This window comes from Dermacentor variabilis, chromosome 8 (assembly GCF_050947875.1).
Source record: "Dermacentor variabilis isolate Ectoservices chromosome 8, ASM5094787v1, whole genome shotgun sequence".
Lineage (NCBI taxonomy): Eukaryota > Metazoa > Arthropoda > Arachnida > Ixodida > Ixodidae > Dermacentor > Dermacentor variabilis.
In genome coordinates, this window is record NC_134575.1 from 134,535,429 (window position 1) to 134,548,479 (window position 13,051).

General features: G+C 49.6%; 1 protein-coding gene across 2 annotated transcripts in view; it reads right to left on the reverse strand.

The window, feature by feature from the left end:
- LOC142591291 (uncharacterized) overlaps window positions 1-13,051 on the reverse strand; it is a 250,753-nt gene that overhangs the window by 97,368 nt on the left and 140,334 nt on the right. The gene's annotated exons all lie outside the window — the stretch shown is intronic.

Here is a 13,051-nt window from a genome sequence, read left to right on the forward strand (position 1 = left end):
ATAAACCTCGTTTTATGTGAATGTGGACACTTACCTTTGGTTATTAACGTATTCGCATTCTAACTCATTTGAGCGCATACAAACACCAGCACTGCTGCTAATGTCATAATGCGGCTGTCATCGAAGAAACTTTTGAAATTCCGGTCAACGCGGGAGAGAAACGAAAACGTGCACTGCGTCAGCTTGGGTCTGTAAGTTGAAGGTCTAAGGTAAATAAACTGATTTAGAAGGACTGAATTGAATCCCCAGAAAAAGGAATAATTGCGAAGGGTTCCCATAAGCCGTATTTGCGCAGCAATTGCATTAGAAGCAGTACAGTTCGCGCCAAGCAGTTTGTTAAACTACGAGTCGTCATCTAGCAGTGACTGAACGCTGAAAGGCTCATCCCGGGCAGAACAAAGTGGCAAGCTCAATATCCATGGTGTGTAAGCAACCTCTGCAACTCACAACTCCATTCACTTTGTCAGACGGGCCAATGTTCACTTCTACGAGAGCCTCGTTGAGATGAGCCGTAGTTTACTAATCGCCAAATGTTTCATTGCGTCAGCACTGAGGGTAATTGCGCACTTTTTAGGGGTCGGGTAGTCACTGGGTAGTCCGAGGTTGAATGGGTAGCGCATCGGGCTGCTTTGCGGTAGTAACAGCATACGCAACCAATCAACGGGCCAACTTGGGTCTCTTCAAAACCACCTCACAACGGTTCCTTGAAGACAGCAGGCCGACCCTTTTACAGGCTGTGCCAGAAACGCACTGGATGTGTTCGTTTTCGAAGAACGGCTTGCACGCCACTGCTTTAGTGAGCAGTGATATCCGTGGGTATGCGCCGCTTTTTAATGAACCTGTCGCCAACTCGGGTCACTATGTTGCACTGATTTTGCGGCCAAGTGATGGAGCAATTCTGAGTGTTTGCAGGCACCGGCGCCCTACGGTTCTTGTCTCGGAGACATTAAACTGACTTCTAGCCAGTGCCACTAGATGGCGCAGCATGTCCATACACAAACGCGGCAGAACAGCCCGGTTGCCGCGTGACGCGTTTCTTGGCAGTTGCACAAACCGGGGCGCCATGCATTTTAGAGGCGAAGCGCAGGCTTCGCGGCAACGGTGGTAGATTGCAGCAAGTGTTCTTAAGGATGTGTGGAGGGGGACTCTGCTGCAATACACGCCTCATACATAACTCGTTTAGACGGCGGAAATGCGTTGTATCGCATTCTTCATTCAACGCTCCCGCATAACCGTCGGCATTCATCGTTAGCTGGGTACTGCCAGAATTTTTTTGCATATTCAACAGGAAGGCTATGTCTATTGACCATATAGGATTCTTGCGAGACAGACGGCAATGTTGTTTTAAATTGAAGCGTTCTTTACATAGCCAATATGGGCACTCTTTTCGCTTGGGTTGCCACACAGCTTATCGTCATAATACTGCTAAATGTAAACATGCAGGCCCGTTTCTTAGAGGTTCTGCAACAGTGAGTTATAAATATGTTACCCATAATTTGCTTTTCATAATTTTATTCGCACCTGCCTTTAAAGAGGAACTGAGAAAGTGTGAGTTGGATTATGGATTCAAAATTCAAGCAGGAGATATGCAAATAACGCACAAATGAAATGAAAATGTTAGCGCTGGTATTTTCTGTGAACCATTATTATTTGTTTATTACACTATAGTGGTAAAGAATAAGGTCACAAAGTATAAGACACATGAGTCTTGATATTGCCTCTTGCGATACCTTGTTTCCATGCACCAATGTAGAGAGCCTGACCAGTTAAGATTTCTTTGCTCGGAGCATAGAATATTTTCAGCGTTCATTGGGGCCCTGCCTAACAGGCCACTCTGTGTATTTGTTTGGACGTCAACGCTTCCGTGCGTGCTGTCGGGTATCACCAGTAGCTTTTGTTGCTAAACGCCAAGGTAGCAAGAATGCCTTTAACTTATATATATATATATATATATATATATATATATATATATATATATATATATATATATATATATATATATATATATACGAGATGTGGAGGCAGGAAAAAAATTGCCGCGGCCAAAAAACTGAAATATTATAATCATACAAATTGGTATAATTGTGAATAGGGGCCGTATAACGTAAAAATATTCCAAAATGTTTTTATTCCAATCTCCTGACATCAAATTTGCGTAACCGCCGACGCAAACATCGGGCTGTCACCCACAGAGTTGTCGGAACAGACCAATCAAACGCTGTCCTCGTTCATAGGAGGTCACTTTTGTTTGCTTCAAAAACGAATAACATTGCCTGCGTTGAGTGGCTTGTCGTATCTAATTGGATGACAAGAGGCGAGGAGCACGCCCAAATGGAGAAGGATTTGATGGGGCTGAGCCACTCCACTCAAAATCGATAACCGGACAAAGAAGGTGGTGCCACCGTCGGCGATTGGTCCGCTTTGCCTTATTTAACTCGCGCTGGCTGGTCGAAAATTGCGGCGGCCTGCAACGGAAGCTCAAGAATAACGCTAAAATGGATTCTCAGCAAAGAAGAGTTGGCAGAATGAAGTCGTAAACGTGACGAAAGTGCTCAAAAATGTTACACGGCCACGGAAGAAGTTTATTATACGCTAATAAAACCATGCATTCCTGTAGGTGCGAGCAGGCAGTGTCTGGGCGATCGACGGCAGCCATTTTTTTTTTTCCTTTCGGAACGGGGCAGCCTGCGGCTAGTCAGAAAAAAAACTCAGTTTAGTTCGGCACATTATAACACCTTTAACGCGTAAACGTCACTTTGACGCAGTGAGTTCTTGCGGTTTTGTGACGTTGCGTAACAGGCAGGTGAAGTGGGTGCAGCCCGAAAGCCTTTGACCAATAACCGAGGGCTAACGGCGAAAGAGCGTCAAATCAGAAATAACTATTTTGCTTTTCTTCGGTCAAATACATAATCAGTGTGCACACGTCATATCAGATGAGGAGCTATCGCGGTTTCGTGACGACCCGTGACAGCCGGGCGAAGTGAGGGTGGTCCAAAAAGTTATTAGCCAATCACGTAGCGCTCTAGCACTCTTTCTCATCTTTAGTTTCTTTGAGCCTATCTATCTATCTATCTATCTATCTATCTATCTATCTATCTATCTATCTATCTATCTATCTATCTATCTATCTATCTATCTATCTATCAATCTATCTAGCTAGCTAGCTAGCCTCTCACAACGAACCAGTGACCCACGCTGTCGATCTGCTTGGGGAACTAGGTATATGGTCATGATCATGATGCCCTCGTGATCGTTCCATTGTCTTCATTCCAGATTCCCAGTCTTACTCTCGTCATGTCGTAGTCGTCACGCCTTCTAGCTTGACCTAGTGACCAGGTTGTCTAATAGCTCGAACAACTAGATGTCGGCTCGTGGTCGTGGTGCCGTCCTGCCAGTTGCATCGTCTCCATTCCTGCTTTGTCATCTGATCCTCTTCATATCGTTCTCACCAGGACATCGCGTCCGAGAAGTCGTCACACTGTGGTTCTGTGTCAGCACTTCATTAACGCAATCTCAGTGTCGTAATGCCTTCATCGTTCCGTCGACGTCAATCCTTCTTCGTCATTGCACTGTAATCATACTGATGTAATTCAGTCTTGATTATGCCGCCCTTGTCATGCTGTCACCATAAGACATTCGCTATTATGCATCAGTTTTCAGACATATTGTCGTCATGGTCGTGCCACTATAACTCCATCTGCGTCATACCGTCGTTGTCACACACCTTTCTTGATGCGGTCATCGGCACGTCATTGTTGTGATGCAGTCGCCGTCGTACCATTGTTCTCATGCCGTTATCATACCAATCGTCGTCGGCAATCACCTTCATGCATTCGTACTTACACGCTCGTTGAGATGCCGTCGCTCTTTGTTACAATGATCTTAAGTTCGACTACCAACTGTTGTCGTGCCATCGCGGTCGTGACATTGTCGTCTCGCTGTTGTTTCACGGTCATCATAACTTCAGTATTTTCATGTGATTCTAGGCATGTCATCGCGGCTGATCAATCGAAGTCATTCCTTTTTTATTTATTCGTTATCATGTGATCGTCTTCATCTCGTGATTCGGCCGCCGTCATCATGCCATCGTGTTCATTGGTTTGTCGAAACACCGACGCTGTTATGCCTCCGTTGTCATGCCGTCATGTCATCGTCGTCAAGCGTTCATCTTTATACCATCGCCATAGTTTAAGAATTGGCATGTCATTGTCGTGATACCATCGTCGTTAGACCTACGGCATCCGACTCTCATCATGTTGTCGTTGCCTTGAAACTTTCCTTATGCAATGATCATCGCACCATTGTCATCATACCGTCATAGTCATGCAGTCATTTTCCTGCCTACCCGCCGTGGTTGCTCAGTGGCTATGGTGTTGGGCTGCTGAGCACGAGGTCGCGGGATCGAATCCCGGCCACGGCGGCCGCATTTCGATGGGGGCGAAATGCGAAAACACCCGTGTGGTTAGATTTAGATGCACGTTAAAGAACCCCAGGTGGTCAAAATTTCCGGAGTCCTCCACTACGGCGTGCCTCATAATCAGAAAGTGGTTTTGGCACGTAAAACCCCAAATATTATTATTATTATATTATTTCCCTGCGTTCCTCCGGATGCCATAATTGGTCACGCCGTCATCATACTTGTAAATTCAACATCCAACTCTCGCAGAATCGTCGACGTTTATCGTTGTCGTCATGATGAGGTTGTCACGCTGTAGTTCCACCATCAATGTCTCTTCTGCGTCATAATGATATTGTCGCCGTGCCGCTATTGTCGATTCAAGGACGCCATTTCTTATTCTTCGTTTTATCGCAATCATGTTGTGATCTATCATGATTATGACGCCATTGTCATGCAGTCGTCGTTGCGTCGTCGGCACTACACAGGTGCTAGCATGTACCGGTTTTCATACCGTCGTCATCGTGCCATCTTGGTTGTGATATCGTCACCCGCCGTGGTTGCTCAGTGGCTATGGTGTTGGGCTGCTGAGCACGAGGTCGCGGGATCGAATCCCGGCCACGGCGGCCGCATTTCGATGGGGGCGAAATGCGAAAACACCCGTGTGCTTAGATTTAGGTGCACGTTAAAGAACCCCAGGTGGTCAAAATTTCCGGAGTCCTCCACCATGGCGAGCCTCATAATCAGAAAGTGGTTTTGGCACGTAAAACCCCAAATATTATTATTATTGTTGTGATATCGTCGTCATTCCCGCTGCATATCCGGTTGTCGTCATACCGTCGTCGTCAGGCCTTCTCCGTCATGCATTTGTCATCATGCCATTTTCACCCTGCCGTCACTGTCCGACGTTCGTCGCTTCACTGTCATCGTGGTCTTAGAAGAACCCGCACCTCATTGGTGCATTGCCTTTGTCTTTGCCGCAGGCCTTTGCCGTTCTAGCGATATCAGTACTTCTTGGTCATTCCATCGTCACTGCAACGGCGTTGTACAGCTGCTGTCATGCCTCAAAGCTTATAGCTGATCTCGGCAAGGAAATTCCATTGCAAACTCACACGATACAGAAATATGTAGCATATAACCGAAGCAACGAAAGTCTCAGAATTACCACTACACGTCCTAAATAGACGTGAATCCGTCATTATTGCTGATCACTATGTTGCTCGACAGCAATTCGAAATACCACAGACTTTCATTGTGTGATGAGCCCTACAGTAATTTTCTTTAACTTGATATATTCTTGGTAAACGTGTTATGATATGCATATTTGAAATGAATTACATGTCATTACCTGCATGTCGTTCCATAACTGGCATAAATACCATGAATGCATATCATGCAATGTCTATATGCCAAAAAATGACCTGATTCCCATGAATATGATGACATGCATGTTAAGAATCACATAATATTGTTACTGAAAGGAAGAAGCGTGCGTGTATTTACAGATGGCTTTTAATGGCTGGGCCAACAAGTGTAGAACAGCGATAAAAAAACTACCCTCTTGCTCGTCGTCTCTCAGACCACCATCATAGACCTCTTCACACATTACCGACTGTGACAGCACCCCTGTAGGAAAAAGCACCTTATTGGTGCGGCTCATCTGTCCGAGAAAGGTAAGGTTTGAAACGGCTGACGTGGATGATGTCAGAGAGAGGTGAAGGCACCGTGGCATCCAGCGGAGACACTTCATATGTGACAGGGGTCACCTGGCGAAGGATGCGGTAAGGGCCGTAGTATCGCGAGAGGAATTTCTCCGAAAGACCAACTCGCCGATTCGGATACCAGACTAGCACAAGAGCACCTGGTTCGTAATGCACGTCGTGATGGCGCTGGTCGTAACGGCACTTCTGGCGTGTCTGTGAAGCAGAAAGGCGAATGCGGGCAATCTGGCGTGCTTGGGTCGGTGTGGTTATGACAACCCGAGTGTACTCTGTCGGCGAGTCGAGCGTGGTTGAGAGGAGTGTCTCGAAAGGCAAAGTTGGCTCACGACCGAAGAGTAGATAGAAGGGGGAATAACCTGCTGTGTCGTGGCGCGAGGAATTGTAGGCGAACGTGACAAATGGTAGAGCAGTGTCGCAATTGCGATGATCGGAGGAAACATGCATTGCTAGCATGTCAGTTAATGTGCGGTTCAGGCGTTCGGTAAGACCGTTAGTTTGAGGATGGTAAGCGGTAGTAAGTTAGTCTTTAGTAGCACATGATCGAAGTAGGTCGTCTATGACTTTGTAAAGAAAGTATCTGCCGCGATCGGTGAGAAGTTGATGAGGTGCACCGTGGTGCAAGATAACGTTGTGAAGCAAGAAATCAGCGACGTCTATAGCGCAGCTGGTCGGTAGGGCTCTAGTAATGGCATAGCGAGTTGTATAGTCCGTAGCGACGGCAATCCACCTACTTTCGTCATTAGATATAGGGAATGGTCCGAGAAGATCAACGCCAACGCGAAAAAAAGGGTCAGCCGTTCTATGCAAAGGCTGCAGCAGTCCGGCAGGAGGCACAGCTGGTCTTTTCCGGCGTTGACACGACTCACACGCGGCAACATAGCGCCGAACGGAGCGGTTGAGACGGGGCCAGAAAAACCGTCGCCGAATTCGGTCACAGATCCCCGTAACGCCAAGGTGTCCAGCGGTGGGAACGTCGTGCAGTTGCTGCAGTACAGTCTGTCGCAGATGAGACGGGATGACGGTTAGGAGCTCGGGCCCGTCGGGGTGCATGTTGTGGCGATACAGGATGCCATTTTGTAGTACGAACATGTGAAGGGATGGGTCAGACGGATCAGAGAGGAGGCGTTCGATAATGGGGCGTAACGACTCATCGCGTCGTTGTTCAGCGCCAATGTCTTGCAAGGCAGAGAGCGAAAGAACGCAGATCGGTGCGACATCCACTAAGCCGTCCGGTACATCGACGGGATGACGAGACAGGCAGTCGGCGTCCTGATGTAGACGACCCGACTTGTAGACCACAGTGTATTTGTATTCCTGTAGCCGTAGGGCCCAGCGACCGAGGCGTCCGTGGGATCCTTAAGGGAGGAAAGCCAACAAAGGGCGTGGTGGTCGGTTGTAACTGTAAATGGCCGATCATATATATAGGGTCTGAACTTGCCCTCCGCCCAAATGAGGTCGAGACACTCGCGCTCAGTAATCGAGTAATTGCGCTCTGCGGGAGAGAGGAGGCGGCTGGCGTAGGCGATGACGCGGTCGTGTCCCCATTGGCGTTGAGTTAAAACTGCGTCAATGCCGTAGCCACTAGCATCAGTGCGGATTTCTGCCGGAGCGGAGGCGTCAAAATGGGCGAGAACAGGAGGTGTGGTGAGCAGCATGATGAGCTGCGAGAAAGCAGACGCTTGTTCAGAGCCCCAACAGAAAGGAACGTCTTTCTTCAGGAGGTCAGTCTGGGGACGGGCAACATGGGCGAAATTTTCCACAAACCTGCAGAAGTACGAGCAAAGACCAATAAAGCTGCGAACATCTTTGGCACAAGTTGGTACGGGGAAATTCTGCACAGCATGAACTTTAGCGGGGTCGGGGCGAATGCCTGACGAATCGACGAGGTGTCCGAGCATGGTTATTTGGCGGTGACCGAAGTGGCACTTGGACGAGTTTAGCTGCAAGCTAACGGTGCGAAAAACAGAAAGAACAGATGAAAGTCTTTCAAGATGAGTCGCAAAAGTTGAAGAGAATACAATGCCGTCATCCGGGTAGCACAAACAGATGGACCATTTCAAACCACGCAAGAGCATGTCCATCATCCGTTGAAAGGTTGCCGGGGCATTGCACAAGCCAAAAGGCCTTACCCGGAACTGATGTAGGCCGTCTGGTGTGGCGAATGTGGTCTTTTCACGGTCCATTTCATCCACGGCAATTTGCCAATATTCAGAGCGAAGGTCTATAGATGAAAAATAAGTGGCACCGTGGAGACAATCCAGAGCATCGTCAATGCGGGGAAGTGGATATACATCTTTCTTGGTGATCGTGTTTAGATGACGATAGTCAACGCAGAATCGCCAGCTGTTATCCTTCTTTTTGACGAGAACAACAGGGGACGCCCACGGGCTAGAAGAGTGTTCAATAATCCCTTTGGCAAGCATCTTGTCAACCTCGCTCTGGATAACGTGTCGCTCAGAAGGCGACACCCGATATGGGCGTCGGCGAACAGTTGCTACATCGCCGGTATTTATACGATGCTTCACGACCGTGATTTCACACAAAGGGCGATCGTTCAGGTCGAAAATGTCGGAGTAGGACTCGAGGAGGCAACGGAGCTCTGCGGCTTGTTGCGCCGAGAGGTCCAGTGCAATCATCTTTGTAATGTCGTCGGTCGGGGCTGATGTAGACGGCGGAGAATGAGCATTGGTCGAAGACGGCGCAACAGATAGAGCGGAAATGTGGCACTCGTGCGTCGGTGACAACGTGGCAAGAGACATGCCTCGAGGAACTACTTGTGGGCACTGTCCGAAATTTAGGATGGGAAGACATGTCTGATTGTCCGCAACAGAAACGATGGTGTGTGGGAAGGAGACATTGTGAGAAAGCAGGACTGAAGTCGTGGGAGTAAGGACGTAGTCTCCGTCAGGTACAGGTGGGCAGGCTAAGACAGGGATTCAGGTTGCTGCAAGAGATGGCAGGCGTATAAAATCCGCGGAACAAAGCTGAGTTGGAGCTTGAGCTGGAAGGTCAAAGGGAACAGGTAGGGGTAGGTCAAGTTGTACAACGCCGGCGGAACAGTCAATCAGAGCAGAATGGGCGGCCAGAAAGTCGAGTCCCAGGATCACATTGTGAGGGCAACGTTCGAGCACACTAAACAAAACGGACGTGTGGCGACCGGCGACACTGACACGAGCAGTATACATTCCAAGCACAACCGGAGTTCCACCGTCGGCGACCTAGAGCAGTCGAGTCGGAGCCGCAGTCAGTACTTTCTTCAAGCGCGTTCGAAGCTCCGCACTCATAATGGAAATTTGGGCTGCACTGTCGATGAGTGCTGTAACGGGCAAACCATCCACGTCCACGTCCAAAAGGTTCCGATTAGTAGGCAGGGTCAGCAGAGGAATTTCAGGCCGGTGTTCTAAAGCAGCGTCACCTCTAGTAGCTGCCCCAATTAGTTTCCCGTCGGAGGGCGGCGACGGTAAGCTGGGGATGGAGAGCGACGCAGCTGGAGCGAACGGGAGCGGCGACTATGGGGTGATGGTGATCGGCTGGTCGCGGTGGCTCGAGCGTTGTCAGGTGCGTCTTCAACCTCGGTGGAGAGGGATGCCGGGCGGGGATTCAGTGGGGAGCGGCGGTAGGCTGGAAACCTTGGTCGAGAGTGGGCTGGCCAGGAGCTTCGACAGTGGCGAGAGATGTTGCCCACACGTCCACAGTAAAAGCGGATGGGTCTATCATCATGGGTGCGCCATTCGGCCGGGTTGCGATAGCCCGGATATGGACCGTATTGGCTCCGGCGAACAGGGGTAGAGGCAGCAGACGAAGCAAAGTCAGGATGGCTGGCGGAGCAGATGGACGGAAGACCTACATTGGCAAGTTCTTGGCGAATGACCGACTGAATAAGTGACACAAGCGGCCTGGAATCATCAAAGCACTGCGTCACAGGCGTGGCAGGAGACGCTGCTTCGATTTTTCGCCGAACGATACGTACGACGTTCTCGGAGGAGGTGGGCTCACGCGGTGGACAAATGTCTTCGCACCTCGATGAAGCTGCGGTATTGGGTAGCCGCGTAAGCTGCTGAACTATGCGGCGACTCTTCGCGTCGTCACAGCGGCGACATTCGTTAATGATCTCATTGACCGTTGTTACGTTCTTATAAACAAGCAGGTTAAACGCGTCGTCCGCGATGCCTTTTAAGACGTGGCTGACCTTGTCTGCCTCTGTCATATTGTTATCTACTTTGCGGCAAAGAGCAAGGACGTCCTGGATATACGCCACGTAAGATTCAGTGGACGTCTGTGTCCCAAGGTCCATCTTCTCATCACGTTGGCGGCCGACGGGTTTGCCGAACAAATCTCTAACTTCTGCTTGCACTGATCCCAACTCGTAATCTCTTCTTCGTGTGTTTAGAACCAGACCCATGCCGTTTTCTTGAGGTAGAATATTATATAGGCCAGCATAAGCCTGCTGTCCCACCTGTTGTGTGCGCTGACCCGTTCGTAATTCTGCCACCAGTCATCGACGTCAACGTTGTCGATCCCAGAAAACATGCCAGGGTCGCGAGGCTGGGCCAGGATGACCGTCGGTGGCGACGACGGGGCCGTGGTTGAACTCTCTCTTTCGGATGACATCGTGGCCAGGTTACGTCCGCTGCGGAGCTCCGTCTTGCGCAAGTGATTACCCCGCACGTCCACCAATGATGTTACGGAAAGGAAGAAGCGTGCGTATATTTACAGATGGCTTTTAATGGCTGGGCCAACAAGCGTAGAGCAGCGATAAAAAAACTACCCTCTTCCTCGTCGTCTCTCAGACCACCATCATAGTCCTCTTCTTCACACATTACCGACTGTGACAATATTATTCCATATAATAGTTATAAACAGGGATAATGTGCCTTAGAAAGACTAGCCTTTGATGAAGATATCAACCCGCTTTATGGCTTTATTGTGATTACGATTATACGGACACCCCAGGCGCATTTTTTGCCCTCGCCGTCGTCGTAATGTTCCCTATAAAGTCCAAGGGCGATAACATTGTCGCCGCGCGTTGTATGCTGTATGTGCGAGTAAAAACACGCGACGAAAGTTGACCATTGCGGTTCAATCTAACGCGTGTGAAGGAAGAAAGTGGACCCGAGAAAGGATATCTGTCTAGCGAAAGGCTGTGGGGGGGATGGGAGGGAGGGAGCGGGGCGCCGTTGTGCTCCGACAGCGACTGCGCAATTAGCGAGTACGCGCAAACGGAACTCACGATCACGGCTCACTCGCGCGCCATATATGGAGGAAAGCACTGAGGCAGCGCGGAAGGAAGGAGGGGGGGGTGCGGCTTCGATTCCGCCAACAAGTGTCTTCTTTGTACGGCCCATCGCGGTCGCGCGCGCCATATCGTGAAAGAGATCTGCAGAAGGCTCATGCCTTTATGTGCGCTGTACTATGGCCGCTCTTCCGCTGAAGCTCTTGACCGCCCGAAGGTAATTTAGCTTGTTGATGCTTTCTCGCGTGCGAACACCAGCGTTTTGACAGCGAGTGTCCACGCTCACAGAGTCTGGTGGGTTCATGTTTGCTTGCGCTCGTCGACACCATGATTGTTAAATCAGTTAGCAAGCGAATGTTTCCAAATTTCTTCGGCCGATAAAACTGCTATCCTTACTTCGTATAGCTGTCTACTCATTCGCTATCGCAATCGATGCTTCGCCTTTCGGGCGAAACTGGGACTTGTTTAGTGTCATATTACCGGAGTCATCATACATGTCATACATAATGTCATCATACCGGAGGTGTTCTTGTTAGGCACAACACTTTTGGTGCTCTTATAATTGTTCGTAGGTGAAGACGCTTTTCCAGAGCGGTTTATTGTAATTATTAGAACAAACTCTAAATCCTTGGAAAATGTATTTCTTATGCATATGTAAGCAACAGAGCGCTAGAAGCCACTGCGCCGAACAGGCCACAAGCATCTCCATTGCCTTTGGTGCCCCAATGGCAGTCCGGGGGCAGCAGTGCAGGCGACGTGCAGGACACAAATCCAGGGATGACTCCGCTCATGCTGCGGACACTCAACGCACTCGACAAAGGCTAAGGTTGTGCAAGAGTGACGAATTCTGCGTGCACGTCTCCCACGTGGGCGATGTTTATCTCGGCTAGCAAAATTTCGGGCTCCTATTCAGATGCAAAGTTCACGTGAACGAAGCTCACCTTGTTGAGTCGAACAAGTAATTTCGATTCCTGGCGAGGCTAACTGGAGTGAGGGAAGCAAAGTGCGACAGCTCGTGCCATGGTCCACCGGATTGTGTCCCTCCATGTGACAGGTAGCTTCGTGAAGCCTTAGGCCTAAGGCTTCTCTACAATGGAAACAACTAGCATACAAAAGCAACACCCGAAAATGGGCGCAAGACAGGCAGCCGAAAGGAGACGTCAGCTTTGTGAGGTGGTCCTACACAGTTCGGTGCACGCAGCGTCCGAGTTCACGGCGTCCACCGTCCCAGACGGTCTTTGAGCGCCCGGTGCCAGACCGCAATACCAGACAGGCAGTAGCGGCACCCGTGTCCCACGGCCACACGGCTCTCAGAGGCGCGAGTTCCAGTGTCAAAGAGGCAGACGAAGCTATTTACATAAGAAACTCGGACTACCCAACTCACTCGCTTCAGGCTTATCAGTGCCCTGCGGGTGCCAGAACTCGCTCTCCCAGAACGCAGACCACGCGGCTCTCGTTCCGACCAATGTTCTTTAAAAACAGTTGCGAAAAAGGATAGCATTTGCAGAAGTATAAGCACGCTACAGAAACCGTCGCCTTGTTCAAGAAAACACGCCACCGAAGCTAGCGATCGCAATCCACCCTAGGACTACGCTTCGGTTCAAAAAAAGGTTGCCTCCAACTGAGCAAAACTAACCAAACTATTCTCCGATGCCCCGAGAGTTCCACGCTAGGCGACAGATGTGGGGTCTCACACGTGCT